Below are 13,837 nucleotides of genomic sequence, written 5' to 3'. Positions count from 1 at the left end.
CTCATTACTAGCGCCAAACGTGGGCTGCAGCGGACGCACATCGTTGCGCTCGTCCTCTTGTTTTATTGCGAGCTCGACTCGGCAGCGACTAACCACAACAAACGGAGCAATCCACGTACACGACGTGTGCCTGTACTGTCAACGGAAAGACAGTGCCGCGTGCGTGCTGTAGCAATACGTTGCGAATGCACATAGCACGATACAGGTGCAGTCGTAAACATAGCATCCCTGCCATCGGCCATACCATGCTGAATACGCCGGTTCTCGTCCGATCCCCGAAGCTAAGCAGCATTGGGCTCGGTCAGTACTTGGGAGGGAGACCACCTGGGAACACCGAGTGCTGATGGCACCCTTCTTTTTGCTTTTTTTTTTTTATTGCGTGCTTCTGTGACTTAATTTTTTTTCTTTTTTTTACACTCACGTGTGGTTGGTTTTATTTACTGTTACGTTCAACTGGCGCAGCCTACTGGTAGAGCCAACGTCGAAGTGCAAAAACAATATGCAAGCCGCTAGGCGATTGTACGCGCAGTGACGGTGGTAACCGGTATAAGTAATGGTGCAAAATTTAGTCGCACAAACTGCTAACCGTTTACCTATTACACCCGTATCCAGCTCAGTGACAATCAATAACTTGGCTCATTACTAGCGCCAAACGTGGGCTGCAGCGGACGCACATCGTTGCGCTCGTCCTCTTGTTTTATTGCGAGCTCGACTCGGCAGCGACTAACCACAACAAACGGAGCAATCCACGTACACGACGTGTGCCTGTACTGTCAACGGAAAGACAGTGCCGCGTGCGTGCTGTAGCAATACGTTGCGAATGCACATAGCACGATACAGGTGCAGTCGTAAACATAGCATCCCTGCCATCGGCCATACCATGCTGAGGAGACCGGGAGCATGGTGCAAAGGTTCACGTACAACTACTATACGGTAGTGAGCCACGCCTTAGGGACTTCGGCGGGGTGTGTCTTGTTCGTGAGGAAGCTTCCAGGCCTGGTTATAGACGGTTACTTCTCGTGCTCTTCCGGTCGACTTGTCGTTTGTGATTTCAGCTATTGCGATGTCCAATGGCGCGTGCTGTGCATTTATGCGCCTAATACGGTGCAAGAAAGGGTAAATTTCTTTTTGAACTTGAGGCACCACTTGTCTGTGCACAAAACGATAGCCTGTGTTGGGGACTTCAATTGTGTATTGAACATCGAAGACAGGTCTACGCGACGCGTAATTTACGACAAAAGCAGCGATATCATGGCGCAGATCATACATGAATTTGAATTAGAGGATATCGCTCAGTGTTTCGGGGCTGACCGAGAAGTGAAGTACACCCACTTCCAGGGAACAAGTCATGCACGATTAGACCGTATCTACCTGTCATATCATTTAGTAGAAAAATGCCAGTGCTATGCAGTTACTGCCGTATCCTTTTCTGACCACTGCCTGGTAAAATGCAGGGTGGGCCGCAAAAAAGAACGAAACGAATTCGTCTGGGAACTGTGGAAAATGAATGCTGAGCTTCTACGGGACGATACTTTTAACGAGACGGTAGTGAATGCTCTGAATTCTTTTGGAAAAGACAGTTCTATGAAATTGGGCGAGGAATGGGAGCTGTCGAAACAAACTATTAAAATCAAGGCAATTGAAAGAAGTAGCGTACTACGATATGAAGAGAAGGCAAGAGAAAGGGATTTAAAAACATTACTGGAAAAATTCGTGACGCTCGAATGCATGCAACCCGGAGCTTATCAAGAAGATATGCGTGCTATTAAGAAAAAGCTCGAGGTTTTCGATGAAGAGCGTTATCGAGGTGCGCTCGTGCGCGCGAGAGCAGAAAGACTAGCATGCGGGGAAATGCCTTCGAAAAGAGCACTGGGATTAGAAAAAAAGCACTCCAGACGCAAACAGATTGAGGCCATCGAATATAACGGGCTGGTAGTAACTGATACGAAGAATATAGGGCGTGCCTTCTTTGAACATTTCCAAAAGCTTTTCGCATTCAGGCCCGTCAACATGCAAAGTTTCAAGGACTTATTTTTGCAGCGAATGCCACAGCTGTCGAGTGACGTTAAAGAAACGTTGGAAGGACAAATAACTGAACAGGAAGTGATAAAGGCCATCGAAGACCTGAACCCTGGCAAGTCACCAGGTCCAGACGGTCTTTGTGCCGCTTGGTACAAATCGTTCAAAAGCCACCTAGCTCCTATCTTGACCGCAATTTTCAATGAAGCATACCAAATGAAAATATTTCCACCATCTTTCGGCCAGTCCCATACAGTACTAATACCTAAAACAGAAGAGACCGAGAAGCTCAAGCAACTTTCCTCCTATAGACCCATAGCGCTTACTAACTGTGACTACAAAATACTGATGAAGGTGCTGGCACGGCGGATGCAGTCAGTCATTAAGGAAGTAGTCGGCCCACACCAAACGTGTGGCATTCGCGGAAGAACAATCTTCACTAACATTCACAAGTTGAAGTGTGTGCTGGAGTGTTGTGATGCCATGTGTGATGCAGTAGCGATCCTCCAGCTTGACTTGGAGAAAGCGTTTGATTGCGTTTCTCACGAGATATTGCTCACCATCCTTGAACATGTTAATTTTGGCCACATAATCACTGAGGGGGTGACCATGGCGTACCGGAGTTGCTATACGAGACTTGTAATTAATCAAAGGCTGGGGGCCCCCATTAACGTGAAGCGCTCCGTTCGCCAGGGTTGTCCACTCAGCCCACTCCTGTTTTGTGTTTACATAGAAACGCTATGTCAGGCCATCATTGAAAATGAATACATTAAGGGATTTTGCCTCCAAGCAGCAGAGGTGAAGTTATTGGCATATGCTGACGATGTGGCCGTATGTTGTAAAGATACGCAAAGTGTATTGAACGCTGTGAGTATCGTCAGACTGTTTGGTAATGCCACTAATAGCTTCGTGAACTGGCAGAAATGTTTGGGGTTTTGGCACGGGGGATGGGCGTCCACCCCAGACCACTTTTCGAACGTCACCTGGGTCACGACGCCAGTTAAGTACCTTGGCGCACCCCTTGATGCCTACAAGGACAGTAGCGAGTACTGGAAGGAGCGGACAAAAGAAATAAAAGAAAAAGCCGACCGATGGAACGCCGGTCACCTGTCAATGTTCGCGAAAGCAACAGCGTGCAACATGTTTCTCGTAACAAAGATCTGGTACGTAATGCAGGTCCTACAGTGCTCTCGGATTAATGTGCAGAAACTGCACCGCGTGTTCGCTGTTTTCGTGTGGGCATCGAGCTGGGAGCGATGTAGCCGAGATAATCTCTTTCGGCGCGTGAAGGATGGTGGTCTGGGGTTGGCGCACCTCTTCTTGCGTCAACTAGTAAACAGGTTCTTCTTTTTTCGAGACACAAATGACCCATTTCTACGCACCGCTATCCAAATGAGGTTGTCAAGATCACTTCCCGAATTCGTTGTAGGCACCGAAATAATGCCAGGACCAGTTCGTGGTTTCTTTAGGGAAATAATTCAGAGTGTTTCCTTTTTGCGTGTTCGTTTTTCTAGTGCATATTTGTGGAGTGTAAAACGGAAAACGTTATATCGTGATTTATGTGACAGTGTATTGCTGGTACCCATGTACAGAGCCCTGTACAGTGGAGGCCCAGGCCTAGATGTATTGAAAAGGGTGAAGAAGATGCCAGTTCAACCAGCCACTAAATCGTTCTTCTTTAAATTACACACCGGTACTCTACCTGTTAAAATCTTTCTTGAACAACGTGGGTTCTACATGCCATGGGGAACCCACTGCCTTATATGTAAAAAAGCAGAAAGCATAGATCATGTCTTCATCCACTGTTGGGAAGGGGTCTTTTTCTGGGACGTGTTACAAAGGACTCTAAAAAAAGAGCTACCTATAGATCCCCACGGAATCAGGTTTCTGCCAGTATATGACGACGAAGGTTTCCCGTACGACGTCATCATGCTTACGGGCCTCCACTGTTTATGGCGCGCAAGAATGGCGGGCTACCATTGTGACCCGGATGCCCGACCAGCGCGTGTATACTTCCGGGAATGCATGCAACGGTATGTGGAAGTGCAGAAGTTGCAACAGCCTGTTCCTGAGTGGCTGTCGAGGGTTGAACCCCTTACAGCACTAAAGGAATTTTAATCCGACAACGTCGTGCCACAGTAGCGGACGGCAACGAATGTAAATATTACTGTTCTTTGTTCCGTTTGTGTATTCATTCGTTTTTGCTTCTTTGGTCTTTGTTTATATCATTTAAGGAATGTATGTTGTGGTGACATGTCGAGGATTGGCAATAAAGAAAAAAAAAAAAAATCGGCCATACCATGCTGAATACGCCGGTTCTCGTCCGATCCCCGAAGCTAAGCAGCATTGGGCTCGGTCAGTACTTGGGAGGGAGACCACCTGGGAACACCGAGTGCTGATGGCACCCTTCTTTTTGCTTTTTTTTTTTTATTGCGTGCTTCTGTGACTTAATTTTTTTTCTTTTTTTTACACTCACGTGTGGTTGGTTTTATTTACTGTTACGTTCAACTGGCGCAGCCTACTGGTAGAGCCAACGTCGAAGTGCAAAAACAATATGCAAGCCGCTAGGCGATTGTACGCGCAGTGACGGTGGTAACCGGTATAAGTAATGGTGCAAAATTTAGTCGCACAAACTGCTAACCGTTTACCTATTACACCCGTATCCAGCTCAGTGACAATCAATAACTTGGCTCATTACTAGCGCCAAACGTGGGCTGCAGCGGACGCACATCGTTGCGCTCGTCCTCTTGTTTTATTGCGAGCTCGACTCGGCAGCGACTAACCACAACAAACGGAGCAATCCACGTACACGACGTGTGCCTGTACTGTCAACGGAAAGACAGTGCCGCGTGCGTGCTGTAGCAATACGTTGCGAATGCACATAGCACGATACAGGTGCAGTCGTAAACATAGCATCCCTGCCATCGGCCATACCATGCTGAATACGCCGGTTCTCGTCCGATCCCCGAAGCTAAGCAGCATTGGGCTCGGTCAGTACTTGGGAGGGAGACCACCTGGGAACACCGAGTGCTGATGGCACCCTTCTTTTTGCTTTCTTTTTTTTTATTGCGTGCTTCTGTGACTTAATTTTTTTTCTTTTTTTTACACTCACGTGTGGTTGGTTTTATTTACTGTTACGTTCAACTGGCGCAGCCTACTGGTAGAGCCAACGTCGAAGTGCAAAAACAATATGCAAGCCGCTAGGCGATTGTACGCGCAGTGACGGTGGTAACCGGTATAAGTAATGGTGCAAAATTTAGTCGCACAAACTGCTAACCGTTTACCTATTACACCCGTATCGAGCTCAGTGACAATCAATAACTTGGCTCATTACTAGCGCCAAACGTGGGCTGCAGCGGACGCACATCGTTGCGCTCGTCCTCTTGTTTTATTGCGAGCTCGACTCGGCAGCGACTAACCACAACAAACGGAGCAATCCACGTACACGACGTGTGCCTGTACTGTCAACGGAAAGACAGTGCCGCGTGCGTGCTGTAGCAATACGTTGCGAATGCACATAGCACGATACAGGTGCAGTCGTAAACATAGCATCCCTGCCATCGGCCATACCATGCTGAATACGCCGGTTCTCGTCCGATCCCCGAAGCTAAGCAGCATTGGGCTCGGTCAGTACTTGGGAGGGAGACCACCTGGGAACACCGAGTGCTGATGGCACCCTTCTTTTTGCTTTTTTTTTTTTTATTGCGTGCTTCTGTGACTTAATTTTTTTTCTTTTTTTTACACTCACGTGTGGTTGGTTTTATTTACTGTTACGTTCAACAGGCGCAGCCTACTGGTAGAGCCAACGTCGAAGTGCAAAAACAATATGCAAGCCGCTAGGCGATTGTACGCGCAGTGACGGTGGTAACCGGTATAAGTAATGGTGCAAAATTTAGTCGCACAAACTGCTAACCGTTTACCTATTACACCCGTATCCAGCTCAGTGACAATCAATAACTTGGCTCATTACTAGCGCCAAACGTGGGCTGCAGCGGACGCACATCGTTGCGCTCGTCCTCTTGTTTTATTGCGAGCTCGACTCGGCAGCGACTAACCACAACAAACGGAGCAATCCACGTACACGACGTGTGCCTGTACTGTCAACGGAAAGACAGTGCCGCGTGCGTGCTGTAGCAATACGTTGCGAATGCACATAGCACGATACAGGTGCAGTCGTAAACATAGCATCCCTGCCATCGGCCATACCATGCTGAATACGCCGGTTCTCGTCCGATCCCCGAAGCTAAGCAGCATTGGGCTCGGTCAGTACTTGGGAGGGAGACCACCTGGGAACACCGAGTGCTGATGGCACCCTTCTTTTTGCTTTTTTTTTTTTATTGCGTGCTTCTGTGACTTAATTTTTTTTCTTTTTTTTACACTCACGTGTGGTTGGTTTTATTTACTGTTACGTTCAACTGGCGCAGCCTACTGGTAGAGCCAACGTCGAAGTGCAAAAACAATATGCAAGCCGCTAGGCGATTGTACGCGCAGTGACGGTGGTAACCGGTATAAGTAATGGTGCAAAATTTAGTCGCACAAACTGCTAACCGTTTACCTATTAGACCCGTATCCAGCTCAGTGACAATCAATAACTTGGCTCATTACTAGCGCCAAACGTGGGCTGCAGCGGACGCACATCGTTGCGCTCGTCCTCTTGTTTTATTGCGAGCTCGACTCGGCAGCGACTAACCACAACAAACGGAGCAATCCACGTACACGACGTGTGCCTGTACTGTCAACGGAAAGACAGTGCCGCGTGCGTGCTGTAGCAATACGTTGCGAATGCACATAGCACGATACAGGTGCAGTCGTAAACATAGCATCCCTGCCATCGGCCATACCATGCTGAATACGCCGGTTCTCGTCCGATCCCCGAAGCTAAGCAGCATTGGGCTCGGTCAGTACTTGGGAGGGAGACCACCTGGGAACACCGAGTGCTGATGGCACCCTTCTTTTTGCTTTTTTTTTTTATTGCGTGCTTCTGTGACTTAATTTTTTTTCTTTTTTTTACACTCACGTGTGGTTGGTTTTATTTACTGTTACGTTCAACTGGCGCAGCCTACTGGTAGAGCCAACGTCGAAGCGCAAAAACAATATGCAAGCCGCTAGGCGATTGTACGCGCAGTGACGGTGGTAACCGGTATAAGTAATGGTGCAAAATTTAGTCGCACAAACTGCTAACCGTTTACCTATTACACCCGTATCCAGCTCAGTGACAATCAATAACTTGGCTCATTACTAGCGCCAAACGTGGGCTGCAGCGGACGCACATCGTTGCGCTCGTCCTCTTGTTTTATTGCGAGCTCGACTCGGCAGCGACTAACCACAACAAACGGAGCAATCCACGTACACGACGTGTGCCTGTACTGTCAACGGAAAGACAGTGCCGCGTGCGTGCTGTAGCAATACGTTGCGAATGCACATAGCACGATACAGGTGCAGTCGTAAACATAGCATCCCTGCCATCGGCCATACCATGCTGAATACGCCGGTTCTCGTCCGATCCCCGAAGCTAAGCAGCATTGGGCTCGGTCAGTACTTGGGAGGGAGACCACCTGGGAACACCGAGTGCTGATGGCACCCTTCTTTTTGCTTTTTTTTTTTTTATTGCGTGCTTCTGTGACTTAATTTTTTTTCTTTTTTTTACACTCACGTGTGGTTGGTTTTATTTACTGTTACGTTCAACTGGCGCAGCCTACTGGTAGAGCCAACGTCGAAGTGCAAAAACAATATGGAAGCCGCTAGGCGATTGTACGCGCAGTGACGGTGGTAACCGGTATAAGTAATGGTGCAAAATTTAGTCGCACAAACTGCTAACCGTTTACCTATTACACCCGTATCCAGCTCAGTGACAATCAATAACTTGGCTCATTACTAGCGCCAAACGTGGGCTGCAGCGGACGCACATCGTTGCGCTCGTCCTCTTGTTTTATTGCGAGCTCGACTCGGCAGCGACTAACCACAACAAACGGAGCAATCCACGTACACGACGTGTGCCTGTACTGTCAACGGAAAGACAGTGCCGCGTGCGTGCTGTAGCAATACGTTGCGAATGCACATAGCACGATACAGGTGCAGTCGTAAACATAGCATCCCTGCCATCGGCCATACCATGCTGAATACGCCGGTTCTCGTCCGATCCCCGAAGCTAAGCAGCATTGGGCTCGGTCAGTACTTGGGAGGGAGACCACCTGGGAACACCGAGTGCTGATGGCACCCTTCTTTTTGCTTTTTTTTTTATTGCGTGCTTCTGTGACTTAATTTTTTTTCTTTTTTTTACACTCACGTGTGGTTGGTTTTATTTACTGTTACGTTCAACTGGCGCAGCCTACTGGTAGAGCCAACGTCGAAGCGCAAAAACAATATGCAAGCCGCTAGGCGATTGTACGCGCAGTGACGGTGGTAACCGGTATAAGTAATGGTGCAAAATTTAGTCGCACAAACTGCTAACCGTTTACCTATTACACCCGTATCCAGCTCAGTGACAATCAATAACTTGGCTCATTACTAGCGCCAAACGTGGGCTGCAGCGGACGCACATCGTTGCGCTCGTCCTCTTGTTTTATTGCGAGCTCGACTCGGCAGCGACTAACCACAACAAACGGAGCAATCCACGTACACGACGTGTGCCTGTACTGTCAACGGAAAGACAGTGCCGCGTGCGTGCTGTAGCAATACGTTGCGAATGCACATAGCACGATACAGGTGCAGTCGTAAACATAGCATCCCTGCCATCGGCCATACCATGCTGAATACGCCGGTTCTCGTCCGATCCCCGAAGCTAAGCAGCATTGGGCTCGGTCAGTACTTGGGAGGGAGACCACCTGGGAACACCGAGTGCTGATGGCACCCTTCTTTTTGCTTTTTTTTTTTTTATTGCGTGCTTCTGTGACTTAATTTTTTTTCTTTTTTTTACACTCACGTGTGGTTGGTTTTATTTACTGTTACGTTCAACTGGCGCAGCCTACTGGTAGAGCCAACGTCGAAGTGCAAAAACAATATGGAAGCCGCTAGGCGATTGTACGCGCAGTGACGGTGGTAACCGGTATAAGTAATGGTGCAAAATTTAGTCGCACAAACTGCTAACCGTTTACCTATTACACCCGTATCCAGCTCAGTGACAATCAATAACTTGGCTCATTACTAGCGCCAAACGTGGGCTGCAGCGGACGCACATCGTTGCGCTCGTCCTCTTGTTTTATTGCGAGCTCGACTCGGCAGCGACTAACCACAACAAACGGAGCAATCCACGTACACGACGTGTGCCTGTACTGTCAACGGAAAGACAGTGCCGCGTGCGTGCTGCAGCAATACGTTGCGAATGCACATAGCACGATACAGGTGCAGTCGTAAACATAGCATCCCTGCCATCGGCCATACCATGCTATGTTAATGTCGGTTCCATCATCAGGGAGGGCGTGGCCTTGGCGTACCAGAATTGCACAACAAGATTAATTGTCAATAAGACTCTGGGGGCCCCCATTAACATCATGCGTTCAGTACGCCAAGGCTGTCCCCTCAGTCCGCTGTTATTTGTCATATACATAGAAGCAATGTGTGTAGTAATTAACGGAAATGACAAAATACGTGGTTTCAGATTAGCAGCGACAGAGGTGAAGCTGCTCGCATATGCAGATGACATTGCAGTGTGTTGCACAGACAAACCAAGTGTAACGGAAACATTATCGGCAGTGAAACATTTCTGTGATGTCACGGGTAGTAGAATAAATTGGGGCAAATCCCTAGGCCTGTGGCACGGGAAATGGGAGTCTGCACCGGACAACTTCGCGAACCTCAACTGGGTAAAAACGCCGACGAGGTATCTGGGCGTTCCTCTCAATAGCTACAATAGTAGCGATGAATATTGGAGGAGCCAAGCCAATGAAATGAAAGAAAAGGCGGACAGATGGAAGGATGTGAAGCTGTCAATTTTTGCAAGGGCGACAGTCTGTAATATGTTTTTTGTCACGAAGTTATATTATGTCATGCAAGCGTTGTATTGCTCGAGAGCAAATGTGCAAAGGCTGCACAGAGTGTTTGCTGTTTTCATCTGGGGGTCAACATGGGAAAGGTGCAGCCGAACCAATTTGTTTAGAAGAGTGAAAGACGGCGGTGTGGGTTTGGTTCATCTTTTTGTTAGACAACTAGTCAACCGATTCTTGTTTTTTCGCGATGTGCGCCATCCTTTTCTGCGCACAGTATGCCAGCTCAGGTTGAGCGGCGCTTTGCCGACACATGTTGTTAGTACGGCATGCGTTACCGGATCACTTCGTGGCTTCTTTAAGGAAGTGGCCGACAGCGTAAGATTTCTTTCTGTTCGATTTTCAATGGATTACCTTTGCGATGTTAAAAGGAAAAGATTGTATAAAGATGTGTGCGACATTGTTTTCCCAGTGCCGTTATACAGAGCCATTTACAGTGGAGGGCCAGGACTTGATGTACTTAAACGCGTAAAACGCATGGAGGTGCCACCAGGGGTAAAAACGTTTTTTTTTTTAAGCTTCACACCGGTACGCTCTCAGTGAAGACTTTCATGGAAGAGCGAGGTTGTATCGTACCATGGGGAACGCATTGCTTGATCTGCAAAAAGCAGGAAACCATAGATCACGTTTTCTTGGAATGTTGGGAGGGCTTCTTTTTCTGGGACGTCTTAAAGCGAACCCTGAAAAAAGAGTTACCGGTGGACCCCCAAGGGATAAGGTATCTGACAATTAAGGATGATGACGGGGTTCCTTATGATTTCATTATGTTAAACGCTCTCCACAGTATATGGCGGGCTCGTATGGCAGGGTACTATTGTGATCCTGACGCTAGGCCCGCTCGCGTTTATTTCAGAGAATGTATGTCGCGATTCATAGAAATACAGAAAATGCAACAATGTGTTCCGGAATGGCTGTGGAGGCTAGAACCTCTGACAGCCATGAAGGAATTTTAAGTTGACAACGCCTGTCCAATAGGGACAGACGGCTTTGTTGTATGGTGTGACTCTTTTCTTTCCTTTTTGGTTGTATTGCAATTGTGATACTGTAATGTGTGGAAACTGCACGTTCTGCGAAAAAACCGGTAATAAATAAAAAAAAAAAAATCGGCCATACCATGCTGAATACGCCGGTTCTCGTCCGATCCCCGAAGCTAAGCAGCATTGGGCTCGGTCAGTACTTGGGAGGGAGACCACCTGGGAACACCGAGTGCTGATGGCACCCTTCTTTTTGCTTTTTTTTTTTTTTATTGCGTGCTTCTGTGACTTAATTTTTTTTCTTTTTTTTACACTCACGTGTGGTTGGTTTTATTTACTGTTACGTTCAACTGGCGCAGCCTACTGGTAGAGCCAACGTCGAAGTGCAAAAACAATATGCAAGCCGCTAGGCGATTGTACGCGCAGTGACGGTGGTAACCGGTATAAGTAATGGTGCAAAATTTAGTCGCACAAACTGCTAACCGTTTACCTATTACACCCGTATCCTTTTTTTTTTTTTTTCTTTATTGCCAATCCTCGACATGTCACCACAACACACATTCCTTAAATGATATACACAGAAACGAAAGAAAAAGACAAAAAGGAAATAATGAATACAAAAACGGAACAAGAAACAGTAATATACACATTCGTTGCCGTCCGCTACTGTGGCATGACATTGTCGTATTAAAATTCCTTGAGCGCTGTCAGGGGTTCAACCCTCGGCAGCCACTCAGGAACAGGCTGTTGCAACTTCTGCACTTCTACATATTTTTGCATACATTCTCGAAAGTATAAACGCGCCGGTCGGGCATCCGGGTCACAATGGTAGCCCGCCATTCTTGCGCGCCATAAACAGTGGAGGCCTGTTAGCATGATAAGGTCGTACGGGAATCCTTCGTCATCATTAACTGCCAGAAACCTGATTCCGTGTGGATCTATCGGTAACTCCTTTTTCAAAGTCCTTTGCAACACATCCCAGAAGAAAACCCCCTCCCAACAGTGGATGAAGACATGATCTATGCTTTCCGGTTTATTACACCCGTATCCAGCTCAGTGACAATCAATAACTTGGCTCATTACTAGCGCCAAACGTGGGCTGCAGCGGACGCACATCGTTGCGCTCGTCCTCTTGTTTTATTGCGAGCTCGACTCGGCAGCGACTAACCACAACAAACGGAGCAATCCACGTACACGACGTGTGCCTGTACTGTCAACGGAAAGACAGTGCCGCGTGCGTGCTGTAGCAATACGTTGCGAATGCACATAGCACGATACAGGTGCAGTCGTAAACATAGCATCCCTGCCATCGGCCATACCATGCTGAATACGCCGGTTCTCGTCCGATCCCCGAAGCTAAGCAGCATTGGGCTCGGTCAGTAGTTGGGAGGGAGACCACCTGGGAACACCGAGTGCTGATAAAACCCTTCTTTTTGCTTTTTTTTTTTATTGCGTGCTTCTGTGACTTAATTTTTTTTCTTTTTTTTACACTCACGTGTGGTTGGTTTTATTTACTGTTACGTTCAACTGGCGCAGCCTACTGGTAGAGCCAACGTCGAAGTGCAAAAACAATATGCAAGCCGCTAGGCGATTGTACGCGCAGTGACGGTGGTAACCGGTATAAGTAATGGTGCAAAATTTAGTCGCACAAACTGCTAACCGTTTACCTATTACACCCGTATCCAGCTCAGTGACAATCAATAACTTGGCTCATTACTAGCGCCAAACGTGGGCTGCAGCGGACGCACATCGTTGCGCTCGTCCTCTTGTTTTATTGCGAGCTCGACTCGGCAGCGACTAACCACAACAAACGGAGCAATCCACGTACACGACGTGTGCCTGTACTGTCAACGGAAAGACAGTGCCGCGTGCGTGCTGCAGCAATACGTTGCGAATGCACATAGCACGATACAGGTGCAGTCGTAAACATAGCATCCCTGCCATCGGCCATCCCTTATGAAAATGACTGTTGAAAAGTTGTTGGCATATTGTTGACGAATTGTTGACTCAATAGCCTTTCAACAATACCTCAACAATTATTGAAACCACAGGCAATAATTCAAGAGTAAAATTGTTGGGCAGTTCACAACAAAAAAGTCGTTGACTAAATTCTGTTGGTATATTGTTGAATAGTATTGAGTATTATTGAGCCATTGTTGAGAAGTTTTCAACAATAAAGTCATTGACTAAATTCTCTTGATATATTGTTGAATAGTATTGAGTATTATTGAGCCATTGTTGAGTAGTTTCCAACAATAAAGTCGTTGACTAAATTCTGTTGATATATTGTTGAATAGTATTGAGTATTATTGAGCCAATATTGAGTAATTTTCAACAATGAAGTCGTTGACTAAATTCTCTTGACATATTGTTGAATAGTATTGACTATTGAACCATTGTTGAGTAGTTTCCAACAATAAAGTCGTTGACTAAATGCTGTTAACTTATTGTTGAATAAAATTGAGTCACGAGCAATATTGAGTTTCGAAGTACATGTGAAAAACACACGCACATATATATGTGTGCGTCTTTTGCACATATATGTTGCTTTACTGATCACTTGATCACCATTGCATATATACAGGGTGTTGTTTCACGTTACTTGAACCATAGACGTATATACACGTGTTTCAGCTAACTTTACTCAGAGTTTAAAAATATGCCGATGCACCATAAGACGATGCGACCAAATGCATGTTGCTCACTCTTGTACGTGTCACGCTATTCTTGTATTTTTCCTAAGTAGTTAATTAGTCAAGAAAATTAGCCATTCTGAAGGAACAAAGTTAGGCGAAAAATTCTAATTAGAAAGCTCTAGAGCACTTTGCAAAACGTCCTATTAGGCAATTTCTCACTTTCTAT

At 46.8% G+C, this 13,837-nt stretch overlaps 8 non-coding genes and 3 pseudogenes across 8 annotated transcripts; all 11 read left to right on the top strand.

Moving 5' to 3' along the window:
- The first annotated feature begins 230 nt into the window (after positions 1 to 230).
- LOC140217967 (5S ribosomal RNA) lies at positions 231 to 349 on the top strand. The gene has a single exon (XR_011894429.1). It is a non-coding gene; the product is annotated as a 5S ribosomal RNA (ribosomal RNA).
- Positions 350 to 4,304: 3,955 nt separating this feature from the next.
- On the top strand, positions 4,305 to 4,423 carry LOC140217834 (5S ribosomal RNA; annotated as a pseudogene).
- A 516-nt stretch (positions 4,424 to 4,939) lies between these two features.
- On the top strand, positions 4,940 to 5,058 carry LOC140217966 (5S ribosomal RNA). Its single transcript, XR_011894428.1, has one exon. It is a non-coding gene; the product is annotated as a 5S ribosomal RNA (ribosomal RNA).
- Positions 5,059 to 5,575: 517 nt separating this feature from the next.
- Positions 5,576 to 5,694, top strand: LOC140217965 (5S ribosomal RNA). Its single transcript, XR_011894427.1, has one exon. It is a non-coding gene; the product is annotated as a 5S ribosomal RNA (ribosomal RNA).
- Positions 5,695 to 6,211: 517 nt separating this feature from the next.
- On the top strand, positions 6,212 to 6,330 carry LOC140217964 (5S ribosomal RNA). Its single transcript, XR_011894426.1, has one exon. It is a non-coding gene; the product is annotated as a 5S ribosomal RNA (ribosomal RNA).
- Positions 6,331 to 6,846: 516 nt separating this feature from the next.
- On the top strand, positions 6,847 to 6,965 carry LOC140217963 (5S ribosomal RNA). Its single transcript, XR_011894425.1, has one exon. It is a non-coding gene; the product is annotated as a 5S ribosomal RNA (ribosomal RNA).
- Positions 6,966 to 7,480: 515 nt separating this feature from the next.
- Positions 7,481 to 7,599, top strand: LOC140217962 (5S ribosomal RNA). Its single transcript, XR_011894424.1, has one exon. It is a non-coding gene; the product is annotated as a 5S ribosomal RNA (ribosomal RNA).
- A 517-nt stretch (positions 7,600 to 8,116) lies between these two features.
- LOC140217961 (5S ribosomal RNA) lies at positions 8,117 to 8,235 on the top strand. The gene has a single exon (XR_011894423.1). It is a non-coding gene; the product is annotated as a 5S ribosomal RNA (ribosomal RNA).
- Positions 8,236 to 8,749: 514 nt separating this feature from the next.
- LOC140217960 (5S ribosomal RNA) lies at positions 8,750 to 8,868 on the top strand. The gene has a single exon (XR_011894422.1). It is a non-coding gene; the product is annotated as a 5S ribosomal RNA (ribosomal RNA).
- A 2,232-nt stretch (positions 8,869 to 11,100) lies between these two features.
- On the top strand, positions 11,101 to 11,219 carry LOC140217833 (5S ribosomal RNA; annotated as a pseudogene).
- A 1,061-nt stretch (positions 11,220 to 12,280) lies between these two features.
- LOC140217855 (5S ribosomal RNA) lies at positions 12,281 to 12,399 on the top strand (annotated as a pseudogene).
- Positions 12,400 to 13,837: the final 1,438 nt, after the last annotated feature.

Source organism: Dermacentor andersoni, chromosome 4 (genome assembly GCF_023375885.2).
Source record: "Dermacentor andersoni chromosome 4, qqDerAnde1_hic_scaffold, whole genome shotgun sequence".
NCBI classification, from domain to species: domain Eukaryota; kingdom Metazoa; phylum Arthropoda; class Arachnida; order Ixodida; family Ixodidae; genus Dermacentor; species Dermacentor andersoni.
Note: the sequence above shows the minus strand (reverse complement) of the source record. Positions and strands in the feature narration are given on the sequence as shown.